This window comes from Giraffa tippelskirchi, chromosome 11, assembly GCF_054371585.1.
Source record: "Giraffa tippelskirchi isolate mGirTip1 chromosome 11, T2T-mGirTip1v1.2.pri, whole genome shotgun sequence".
NCBI lineage: Eukaryota > Metazoa > Chordata > Mammalia > Artiodactyla > Giraffidae > Giraffa > Giraffa tippelskirchi.
The window spans coordinates 29,271,793-29,285,138 of record NC_137285.1 but is presented as its reverse complement, the minus strand read 5'-3'; the positions used below and the strand labels follow the sequence as shown (position 1 = coordinate 29,285,138).

General features: G+C 37.7%; 1 long non-coding RNA gene across 2 annotated transcripts in view; it reads right to left on the bottom strand.

Annotated features, from left to right (window-relative positions):
• LOC145525147 (uncharacterized) overlaps positions 1–13,346 on the bottom strand; it is a 48,855-nt gene that overhangs the window by 26,325 nt on the left and 9,184 nt on the right. The window contains exon 2 of one of the 2 annotated variants that reach the window (XR_014068035.1): positions 10,201–10,308. This is a non-coding gene — a long non-coding RNA (uncharacterized LOC145525147). Of the gene's footprint in view, positions 1–10,200; positions 10,309–11,882; positions 12,070–13,346 lie in introns of both variants that reach the window. The other variant, XR_014068036.1, reaches the window with a different exon arrangement.

Below are 13,346 nucleotides of genomic sequence, written 5' to 3'. Positions count from 1 at the left end.
ACAATATCCAGCCGTGTCACACTCCTTTCCCAAATTGGAACCAATCTGTTGTTCCATGTCTGGTTCTAACTGTTGCTTCTTGACCTGCATACACATTTCTCAGGAGGCAGTCAAGGTGGTCTGGTATTCCCATCTCTTCAAGAATTTTCCACAGTTTGTTGTGATCCACACAGTCAAAGGCTTTGGTGTAGTCAATAAAGCAGAAGTAGATGTTTTTCTGGAACTCTCTTGCTTTTTCGATGATCCAATTGATGTTGGCAGTTTGATCTCTGGTTCCCTCTGCCTTTTCTAAATCCAGCTTGAATATCTGGAAGTTCACATTTCACATACTATTTTAGCCTGGTTTGGAGAATTTTGAACATTACTTTACTAGTGTGTGAGATGAGTGCATTTGTGCAGTAGTTTGAATATTCTTTGGCAGGGTCTTTCTTTGGGATTAGAATTAAAACTGACCTTTTCCAGTCTTGTGGCCACTGCTGAGTTTTCCAAATTTGTTGGCATATTGACTGCAGCACTTTCACAGCCTCATCTTTTAGGATTTGAAATAGCTCAACTGGAATTCCATCACCTCCACTAGCTTTGTTCATGGTGATGCTTCCTAAGGCCCACTGAGTTCGCATTCCAGGATGTCTGAGTCTAGGTGAGTGATCACATCATCATGATTATCTGGGTCATGAAGATCTTTTTTGTACAGTTCTTCTGTGTATTCTTGCCACCTCTTCTTAATATCTTCTGCTTCTGTTACGTCCATATCATTTCTGTCCTTTACTGAGCCCATCTTTGCATGAAATATTCCCTTGGTGTCTCTAATTTTCTTGAAGAGATCTCTAGTTTTTCCCAACCTGTTGTTTTCCTCTATTTCTTTTCATTGATCACTGAGGAAGGCTTTCTTATCTCTCTTTGCTATTCTTTGGAACTCTGCATTCAAATGGGTGTATCTTTCTTTTTCTCCTTTGCCTTTTGCTTCTCTTCTTTACTCAGCTATTTGTAAAGCCTCCTCAGACAACTCTTTTGCCTTTTTGCATTTCTTTTTCTTAGGGATGGTCTTGATCACTGCCTCCTGAACAATGTCATGAACCTCCATCAACAGTTCTTCAGGCACTGTGTCTATCAGATCAAATCCCTTGATTCTGTTTGTCAGTTCCACTGTATAATCATAAGGGATTTGATTTAGGTCATACCTGAATGGTCTACTGGTTTTCCCTACTTTCTTCAGTTTTAAGTCTGAATTTGGCAATAAGGAGTGCACAATCTGAGCTGCAGTCAGCTTCTGGTCTTGTTTTTGCTGACTCTATAGAGCTTCTCCATTTCTGGCTGCAAAGAATATAATCAATCTGATTTTGGTATTGACCATCTGGTGACGTCCATGTGTAGAGTCTTCTCTTGTGTTGTTGGAAGTGGGTGTTTGCTATGACCAGTGCATTCTTTTGAAACACTCAGCTAGCCTTTGTCCTGCTTCATTTTGTACTCCTCGGATTTAACGCCTCCCCTTAGTCTTCAAGAGCCTATAACACTGCATGCTTTCGTTCCAGTTCCCTCAATAAACCAGGCTCCCTCTTGCTTCTAGATCCCTTTGTTCTAATGAGAACTTTCTCCCACCCCACATTCACCGGAGTATCTCCTGTAATAATTCTGCTGTGAGCCACCTCCCACTGGATGAGCATCTCTGCCCCCAGTCCAGGCTGAGTTTCTCTGTGCTCTGCACATGCCTGCTCTCTGGAACCTTGTGCTAACTGTCTTGAGCCTGGTGTGCAGGTCCTGACTGCCCTCATGCTCAGGGAGAGCAGAGTTTTGGTCACTGGTGGGTCCTCAGAACCTTGCACACATTTGGCAGCAATGAGACACTTAGGAGGATGGTGAAAACTAAAGTTTACTGGAAGATACATTTACCGTTGCAACTAAAATCAAGAATTGAGGTCCTTGTTTGAGGCAGAATCATGTCGGCTCTCCAGAGCCTCTATAATTTGATTCTGGAATTCATTTGATCAGCTCCATCATCTGTGTTCCTGAAGTTGTGTATAGTTTCTCTCTTACAGAACTTCTATGCTTTATTATAAAAATGTAGGGATAAGCATGTTCGCCAACCAGACTCAGCACAGGAGAAAGACATTTTCTCCATTTGGTGTAGGGTTACCCACATTGTAGGCATTCAGAGGTGCTTGCTAAAGTCTGATGGACCCTCCAACACAAAATTATCCTCTCAGGAATATGATCCCTCTAGTGGCTGACATACATTAATACATATTTTCACTTTGATAAAACTCTTGATTAGGAACCAGCTTAGCAAAATACTTAACAAGAGAATTACATTTGGTCTATCCATTTTATTTTATGATAGTTGCAATACCTTTTATTTTACACACCTTTTTATTGAGGAGAAGAAACAGATGGTGAAGAGAATTTATGGATCACACTTTAAAAATATGAATTCACTGCATTCTTCTCTCTTAATACATATCTAATGAACAATAATCATTGTTTAATTAACTCTTAATAAGAAAACGTTAAGTTTTTGTGGGTTTATTAGTATATATTTTTAAATAAAATGTTTTTACCATCAAAAATTAAATAATCTTGTTTTCTGTACATTATCATGTATCTGGTAACAGGCTCATGCTGAAAATTAGATACATTTCCTACTGGGAATCTATTAGACTTTGGATACATTCACAGGGCTCAGTCTATTAATAACACTTGACTTGATGCCATAAGCCACCTATAAAACATATTTTTTAAATTTGCATGTGAGTGGAGCCTACTAAGTTTTGAAAAATTATTGCAATTTGATCAAAATCATTCTTGGCAGTTTTTACATTGGCTTCATGGGGGTGAAGGAAGCAGTAAAGCGTGTGAGACTCCAATTTCAAGAAATGCTTTTCTAGTAGTTTCACAATATCAGAAAAATTTTTTTTCATTTATGCTTCTAAGATAAATATATATGTAATTTATGTGGCTCATTTTGTTTTAATAATAATCTACCCCAAAGTATTTTGTTGTACTTAAATGGGTCTTTGGAATATTCATCATAGAAACCAGTAGGGCTGACATTACTCAAAATTTACTTTCAAAGCATGTTATATTTGGGTATTATGCTCAGGTGTGTAGGCATTTATTTATTTAGCAAACATTTAATGAACATCTGCCAGGCACCTGATTTTGTGACTCAACTCCTGTCTCAGAAATCTGGGGAGTGGGATGGGTGGTGAACCCATCTGAATTAATACTCATAACCTAATGCAGTCAGTGGAGTGATGGAGATGCCCACCCAATCCTGGATCCCAGGGGAGAGACATGTAACTCAGTATGGAGATTTCCAGAAGGTTTCCAGGGGGCAATTATGTCACAGGTACATGGACATTAGGAAGGAAAAGGAGAGGAGAACATGGTAAGCAAAAGTATGAGGGCAAGAAAGAACCTGATGTGCAGGGGGAAAAGCAGCAGAGTGGAGAGATGAAGGACAGGAAATGGACAACAAGGTCCTGAAGGTCAGGCTGTGTCATCTGCCGTGATGAAAAACAGCTGATGACCATTGAGAATAGGGATGCCATGACATCATCATATTTGGAAAGAAGTCTGAAACTAAGAAAGAGGAGACCAGAAACAGTAAGACCAATTACAAGGCAGCTAAAATAGCTCGAGTGAAAGTCATGAAGGCCTTAAATAGAACAATAATAGTAGGACTGGGAGAGGGGCCTGAACTGAAGACTATTTCAAAGATCAGCCTCTGCTACGAGGGAGGAAGGAGAATCCAGGATGATTTCTTAGACTCCAGCTTGGGTGATAAACCAGCTATGAGGATTTATTTTACAAATGACAAAAGTCTCATTTCAAAGTGGCTTAAAAAGACATGAGACTAAATTAGAAGACTGGAATTGACATATATACACTATTATTTACACTATGTATAGTAGTATATATACTACTGACATATACACATATTATATATGTGTGACATATATGCACATTTATACACAATATACATATATGTCAATATGTATATTGATGTATACACACTATTAGTCTATAAAATATATAACTAATAAGGACCTACTGTATAGCACAGGGAAATCTACTCAATACTCTGTATTGATGTATATGGTAAAATAATCTGAAAAAGAGTGTATATATGTATATATGTAACTGATTCACTTTGCTGTATACCTGAAACTAATACATCATTGTAAATCAATTATACTCCAGTAACAATTAATTTAAAGAAAGAAATGAGACTGAAACGGTCTTGCTTTAGGCATGAAGCTCACATGGAACATATGTAGCTTTGTCCCTCTGTTCCTCCCCTCCCCCCTTTTGGAGCCCAATCCCCAAATGTCCTGGTCGACCCTCTGTTTCTCAGGGATCCCTGAGCCTCTCCAAAATCCAGCAAGAAGATTTACCCCTGGTCCAGCATGAAACTTCCACCAATCAGCTCCAGCACCATGGCCAATATTTAGGTGCTGTACAAATGGTTAAATCCTTTGAATAGCCCCTTGATATAGGACTCATGACATAGGTTCATTTTGTATTAGACACACGTAATACAGTGTGGTTTGGTATATGAGATCATGGCACTGATCCATCTGATTTGGTGAGCAGAAATTGGCAAGTTCTCTAGATGCCCCAATAAGACACATATGTGCTATCACGTAAAGCTTAAAAAAGATCTGGGGGCCTAGTACACTGGTGAAGCTTTAGGGGTCCAGGGGTCCGAGTCAGGCTATGATGCTCTTTCTATAGCAATGAATTTATTCTTATAGTTTCTGGTGCTGCTGCTGCTAAGTTGCTTCAGTCGTGTCTGACTCTGTGCGACCCCATAGATGGAAGCCCGCCAGGCTCCCCCATCCCTGGGATTCTCCAGGCAAGAACACTGGAGTGGGTTGCCATTTCCTTCTCCAATGCATGAAAGTGAAAAGTGAAAGTGCAGTTGCTCAGTGGTGTCTGACTCTTAGTGACCCCGTGGACTGCAGCCTTCCAGGCTCCTCCATCCATGGGATTTTCCAGGCAAGAGTACTGGAGTGGGGTGCCATTGCCTTCTCCGTCTCATAGTTTACCATCCCCTCGAAGCAAACCCTGAGAAAAAGCATATCATACAGTAAGTTTAAAAAGTGATTCCAACCAACATCAATCGGGAAATAGAAAAGTTAAGCCAAATCAGAACATTTTACAAGCAGATTATATTGTGTAAGTGGAACTTAATCCTTTGGGAATTCTAGCAGCCAAGGAGGCCTGACCTCAGCATCGATCCTCTTGAGGGGCCAAGGAGCTAGGATGTTTATACAAGAGCTTCCATAAGCAATTGGTTAAGGAACAACCGTGGAGATTGATTCCTCAGTACTTCTGGCCTTCATGCAGTTCTGACCACCAAAGAAGCACTCAGTCAAAAGATACAGGTGCTGGGAGTTAGAGGTCAGCCCTGGGAAGGCTGGACTGAGGATGGGGTAACATCTAGACCACTTATGGCATAGAATCAGCTCATCCATCCCATCACTGCTTCTTCAAGTTGGTGTCTGATCACAACTTCTGATGGAAAGATTCTAGTACAGAGGTTTGTGGAACCAAGTATAGTCCCCAGATACAGTGAGCTTTTACTAGAAGAACTAGACAAAAAGAAAATAAGCAAGAATATAGAGGAACTGATAACACTGTCTATCATTTTAATAACTGCAAAACATGTATTCATCTCAAATGTAACCATTTAATGTAAACATTAACCCAGTTAAACCATATTATGAGGTCAGTGTTACACTGATACCAAATTCAGAAAAATACACTCCAAATAGAGAAATAAACTACAGACTATAGACACAAAAATCTTTTATAAATTCAGTACCAGCAAACTGAATCTGACTATATTCAACTGAGTCACCTGAATTAGAAGAAAACTTTGTCAACCTGATAAACCACAGCCAACATCAGATGTGGGACGAAAATCTAGATCCACAATTCTCTGGGATCGGGAGGGAGCCAAGGGTGCTCGGGCCCCTCACCTCTAATCCGAGTCTTATTGAAAAGACTAGCTACTGCAATGCGGTAGGAAGAGGAAACAAATGACATAGAGGTTGGAAAGAAAGAAAGAAAACCGTCTTTACCTTCTGTTTCTTAGGGCTGCCATATCAAATACCACAAGGTAATTTCTGGGAGCTGAAGTCTAAAATCAACCTATTGGCCATGATCCTTCTGAAACTTGTAGAAGTTGTCTGTCTCTTCCTGTCTTCTGGTGGAGTCTACCAATCTCCAGTATTCCTTGCCCTGCAGCTATTTAACTCCATAATCTGCCCTAATCTTCAGAGGGTGTTCTTGTGTGTCTTTATCTTTGCACGGCCATCTTCCTATAAAGATATCAATCCTATTGGGTTAAGGTCCATCCCAGGGAACTCATCTTAAATTAATAAAATCTTCAAAGACCCTATTTTTAAACAAGGTCATATTCACAGGTACTCGGTGTTAGAACTTCAACATATGATTCGAGGGGAGACGTTCAACCCATAATAAGATGACATGATTATGTATATAGAAAACTATAAGGAATCTTTGAAAGATCTATTAGAATTAGGGAGTCAATTTAGGTAAATCCACAAGATCAGTACACTATTGATACTATTGATACTTGCTAGGAACACACAATTAGAAAAAGAAGTAAAAAACACAATCTCATCTATAGTATCATTTAAAAACAAAAAAATATTTAATTTATGAAATATTTACCTATTTCTCAAAATAGGTAATAGCTTTTGAAATATTTACTTATTTTTCAAAATAGGTACAAATCTGTATCCTGAAAACTACAAACCATTGCTGAGAGTAACCAAATATCTAAATAAATGGAGGGACATGGGACAGAATGTGCTCCCAGACTGACAGACTTGATATTATTAGGAGGTCAAATCCTCCCAAATTTATCTGTAGATTTAAAGTAATCCTAATAAAAATTTCAGCATGCTTTTTGGGTAGAATTTGAATGGCTGATTGATTTATCTATAGTCAAAGCAATCTAAAAAAGAAACAGAACAAACCTGGAGAATTTACGTTTCTTGATTTCAAGGCTCACTATGAAGCTACAATAGTTCGGATGGCACTATAGAGACAAAAATAGAAATACAGGTCCAGGGAACTGAATGAAGAGTTCAGATGTGGACTGACACACACATGCTCAATCGATTATCAATAAAGGTGCCAAGTTAATTCAATGGGGAAAGCAAAGTCTTTTCAACAGTTTTGGAACAATTAGGTATTCAAAGTGGGAGAAAAATGTAATATTTTTCCACTTTCCTCCAAACCCAAATGTTAAGTTGAAATGGATCCTAGACAAAAGCTTAAATGATAAAAATTCCAGGAGAAAACACAGGAGAAAGTTGTATAAATTTGAGCAGGCAAAGATTTCTTTGATAAGATGTAAAAACTTCAAAGGGACTTCCCTGGTGACTCAGATGGTAAAGAATCTGGCTGCAATGTGGGATACCTGAGTTCAATCCCTGGGTTGGAAAGATCCCTGGAGGGGGGCATGGCAACCCACTCCAGTGTTCTTGCCTGGAGAATCACCATGGACAGAGGAGCCTGGTGAGCTACGGTTCATGGGGTCGCAAAGAGCTGGACACAACTGAGTGACTAAGCACAAAACAAAAGCACAAAAACTTCAAAAACCCTGAAATAAACACATGATAACTCAGACTTCAAATAAAAACACTTTCTTTACTAAAGCAACCAAGAAGGCTAACCACAGAATGGTTAGCCTAATGTTCTCAAATAATATTTCTGAGAAAAGTTATCTTTCTATAGAGAGAACTCTCACATGCAGCCCAGGTGGGTGGGGGAACAGACATTTGTATCAGTTTGCCTGGGCTGCCATAACCCCAGTAAACAGCCAACAATACCACAGCCAGGGTGGCTTAGACAACAAAGGTTTGTTTTCTCCCAGTTTTGGAGATTAGAAGTCTGAGGTCAAAGCGTGGCTGTTTTTGGCTTCTTTTTAGGACTCTCTCCTTGGCTTACATGTGGCAGCCTTGCCTCCTGGCTGTGTCTTCATGCTGTCTTTCCCATCACTTCCCTATTGGTGTCTACATGTGGCAAAACTAACCAAAGCTAAGCTTAAAATAAACCAATTACCTGTGTATCGATGTAATACAATGAATTATTTAAATTAAAAACAATCTCCAATGAACTCTTCTGCTCATCCCATTCTAGCTACAGTTATTGCTTTGCCACTAGAATTGCTTTTATCAAGATCAGCAATAACCTCCACGATCCCAAATCCAATGTGTTCTTTATCCAGTTCCTATAGATGCTACCTTACCTCTTTCCTTACCTCTAACGACTGATATTACGTCATTTCCCCAGCTCTCCTGACAACATCTGTATTTATTACACCTCACAAGTCTGGGTCTTCTTAGACCCCTTTTCTCAATTGTTCTTCTCAACCCAAAGTCTACATATTAGAAGTTCTTGGGGCTTCATCTTAGCTAGGTCTTCCAGAATCTAGCATAGTGCCTGATACACATAGTCCATGTATGTTGAAAGAAGGAGGAAATAAAATACTGAAAATACAAGCCCACAATATCTCTGTATCAATACTGTATTGTGATTTATGACCTGGAAAAACGTATCTTTCTAGGATATTAAGCATGACACTTGAAAGTGAATTTATTTCTCTGTCCACTCATCCTAAAAATGACTGTTCATCATACTCAAATCAAATTTATCCATGATGTATTCCAAATCCTCTTTATGATTTTTTATGTTGTAAAGCGTAATAAACATCGAATAAGTGACAGAGCTATGATTAGAGCCAGATCAGATCGTCTTTACAGCCTATGTACATAATTATGTGTAAGCATTTTTAAAGGAAAAGAAACGTTGTAGTTTATTCTTAAAAACTCAGCTACGTATATTGTTCCAACTAACTACATTTTCTTGAGAAGAAAAATAAGAAGCATATGACTTTAAACAATATTTAAAATGTGATGTCTAATTTTCTACAGTTTTTAAAAGTTGGGTAGTAATATTTAAATTTACGCATAACAATGATTGCTTTTTCTTTCAAAACATGACCAACAGTCACCATAGTAACAGATACAGGGTCTCCTGTATGTGCCTCCTGGCGCTATCAATGTGAATAATCACACAATATTAGATTCAGAAAAAGGCAAAGAACAAATCCATAGCAGAATGTCAGGAGATCAGTTTTAATTATTGTAGTATTTTTAATTTACATTTAAATCTAGGAATATTAATATTCATTATTATGAAATAATGATAAAGGAAGTGTTTCCTTTTTATCTAGATAATATTAATATTAATACAAACATAATTTGCATATGTATAGAAGAACAGACTGACCCATCAATCAATATCCTTTTATACTCCTCCACGGAGTTCAAACATCACAGACAGGCTTGTTACTGCAGAACCACCAGCAGAAGCCAAAACAGAAAGTGGCTCTGTCACTTTGTAACTCATATGTATATTAAAAGATAATGACCAAAGGCGGTGTAAAAGTCCTAAATTGTTAAACACTTGAAGAATAATTTGTATAATAGATTTTTTTAAAGACACTGAAATTTTGATTATAAGATTTTATCTTTTCCCTTGGTAGTTTTTTTTCCTTCCTTCTCTTTTTTAGATTCCATATTCTTTCCCCCAACCCCCAATAAGTTTTTGTTGTAAGCATTTGAAAATTTTAGAGTGATGTATACTCTGCCTCCGGTCAGAAAAGTCTTTAAGGCCCAGGTTGGCAAGTCTCTAAGAAATCACGACTACTCTGATGTGATGTTCAGCTAAGTAGAATCTTTCTGGACACAGGTTGTTTCCTTTTAAAGGAAAAAAAAAGACTTTTGAAGATGTAATTGTCTCCCCAAAAGAAAGACTGTGAGAATAGATTTTTTTTTTCCTGTTAAAAAAGAGGCAAATTGTACATTTGGAATCAGCAAATGTTGGAAAAAGAATCTTGAAATCAACCAGGTAAACTTTTAGCTTTGCAGCTATAGAAACTGAGGACCAGACAGTTGTAGCCAACTGAGACAAGTTAACTTCTATCAATTGTGGTAGGACACAGAACCTCTGATTGTGGGTACTTAACATAGTAATGTGATGCTGTACAATAAATTTAGTATCCGCCACCAGCGTTTGGTACACTGTAAAACATTTTTAAATCTTTCAAAATTACATTACTAATGAAATCTCTCTCCTTGTTTCAGAAATATAAGATACCTTTCATTTGTGAAGTTTTGTGTCTGATCAACTTCACGAGGTACATTTACATGGAGCAGTGGTTGGAAGTGCCATACCACATCAGCAGCAAACACATCATTTCAGCATCTGCAGTGAAAAGAATAAAGAAAATACTATAAACAGCAGTTTTATTTATTTTTATTCAAGTATAGTTGATTTACAATGTTACATTAGTTTCAGGTGTACAACACATTGATTCAGCTTTTTTATAGACTATGTGTTAATCACTCAGCCGTGCCCCCACGACTCTTCGTGACTCCATGGACTGTAGCCACCAGCCTCCTCTGTCCATGGAATTCTCCAGGCAAGAGTGCTGGAGTGGGCTGCCATTCTCTTCTTCAGTGGTAAATAAGATTTTTAGGTCATAACAAATAGAATCCATTTTTATGAACTTAGAGTAATTATATTTTATCTAACCTCATCAAGGAAGTTTTTTCATTACAGTGTTATGAATTAATTTATTGTAAGAATAGAATCTCAGCCTGTAGGTTTTAATTTTTTTTTTAGTTAAGTATAATTGATTTACAATGTTGTGTTAATTTCAGGTGTATAATGAAGTTATTCAGTTATACATTCATAAATATCTATATTTATATTTATATACACTCTTTTTCACATTCTTTCCCCTTATAGATTATTAAAAATATTGAGTATAGTTCCCTGCTTGCTGGTTTTAAACTAATGAATCGGTGCTAGATAAGACAAAAATCATGAAGTGGTGTGTCTGGTTCATTCCATGGCCGTTTCTTCATTTTTTAAGATATTAACTCAGAGTTGAAGTCTAAGATTTTCCATTAAAATTAATTTCCCAAAGCACATGAAATGCAAAGTGAATTATCATTTCGTAAAATTACTTTACATATGAATCTTCATAAAACAGAGATCCTTAAAATCCCATTTTATTTAGATCACTGGCTCTTAAAAGTTCTTTCACACAGGCAGCAACAGTCAACAATTAAAACCACATCCTTTCACACACATACACATTTTAAATTGTAACACACAAACTTTAAAATCTAAAAGTAAAAAAAAAAAAAGCAAAGAATTTCATTTGACATCATACTTTGATGTCATGAAGAAGATACTCTCATAAAAGTTATTTTTCCAAAATGATGACATCTTGGATATAACAGATTGGCTATTAAATAGAGTCTTGTGAACCAACTGTTACACAAGGTTTTTCTATCATAAGGAGTTAACTCTGTTTAAACCAGTCAAGCAATGAATATGGGCTGTTTTCCAGGCTTTAGAAATTACCTTGTAATATTGGCATGAGCATTACCATAGGATTTATTAAAAGGCAGATTCTGCATTGCTTCCAGTTTGGAAAGTGTTTACTTGGTCTTTTTTTTTTTAGCTGATCAAATACATAAAATTATATGAATAATTTCACGTCGGTGTGAGCTTAGACATTAGTACAGCTTGACTCCTGTTTTCCATAATTTAGCTCTTTCGTTTACAAGCTCCCCAGCTCTGACTGACAGCCAAGCCAGAAAATGAACTCCACATGGTTCTGGTCTCTCATTGTATCAAGAACTGAACTTCATTCATTTTGTCCTTCCATGAAGATTTATCATGGGTGTAACTGCATTTGGCTTCTTCATACTTTTGTTAATTTCACTTACCAGCTATTAAAAGATGTGTTAAACATGGAACTGCACCTGCTCAGTGTTAAGTGCTGCCATGGTGAGGTGGGGCAGGGGTGGCAAGCACAATTTCTGCCATTGAAGAGTTTATATGGAGGGTACAACAAAATTAGAGGATGTAATCATTAATTTGGGGGCAGTGAGGCTAAGGATTTGTCCTGGAAAGTTTTGGGGAGGATGAGACGTCCCCTGGTGATGTAACCTGTGGTGGCAAGTAAAGCAGAGGAGAGAGGGAAAGACTTCTTTATTTAGTCAAAAAAATTACTTGGTATTATCTTCATTTTAAGATACCGTTAATGATAAAAACTCTCTATTGAATTAATAACAGCCTTTTGGAGAGAAAAAAAAAAAAGGACGTTAGCTTGTACTTTTGACTTCAGTGTTTGGATCGTTACTGGGCATCTTCATGGCCGTCAGTGCTGGTTGAACACTTTCTGTTAGAGACAGAGTAATGGCTGAATGCAGGGATTTGAGATAGACTTGCCACATTCAAGACCCAGCTCTGCTAACGACCACGTGAGTAGTCTTAGGCCAACTGCTTAGCCTCTCTATTCTTACTCTGTTTCCCTATGAAAGTGTTAGTCACTCAGTTGTGTCCATCTCTTTGCAACCCCGTGTAGCCTGCCAGGTTCCTCTGTCCATGGAATTCTCTAGGCAAGAATACTGCAGTGGGTAGTCATTCCTTTCTCCAGGAGATCTTCCAGATCCAGGGATCAAACCCAGGTCTCTCATATTGCAGGCAGATTGTTTACTGTCTGAGCCACCAGGGAAGTCCAGCAAATACTGGTTAATACACCCATCTCAGACAGAGAAAGACAAATGCCACAGGATATCACTTATATGTGGAATCTAAAATATGACACAAATGGACCTATCTATGAAACAGAAACAGATTCACAGACACAGAGTTCAGACTTGTGGTTGCCAAGGGGAAAGGGGGTCGGGGAGGGATGGACTGGAAGTTGGAGATTAGCAGATGCAAACTACTATATTCATATAAGATGGGTAAACAACAATGTCCTACTGTATTCAACATCCTGCAATAAACCATAATGTAAAAGAATACGAAAATGAATATATATATATATACATATATATGAATCACTTTTCTGTATAGCAGAAATTAACACATTGTAAATCAACTATAGCGCAATAAAATAAATTAAAAAATTACAGCCATCTCATATGTTTATGGTGAGAATTAAGAAGTGAATAAACATGAAGTTTTTTAGAATAGTGTCTGGCACATAGGAGAGTTCACTATCATTATTTGATAAGTGCAGTATGTTAAATACTGGGAAAAAAGAAGCTAAGAAAAAAAGTGAAACAGAAGAAGGTCTAGGTTGAGTTTTCTGTAACTATGGAGTGAGCATAAGAATAGAGGCAAAGACTAGCAAGTACGGGAATTGTGGTGCCTCAGGAGTGTGAGACCTGGAGTGGAAAGAAGAGCAGATGATGCCCGCGGAGATCAGTTTTTCT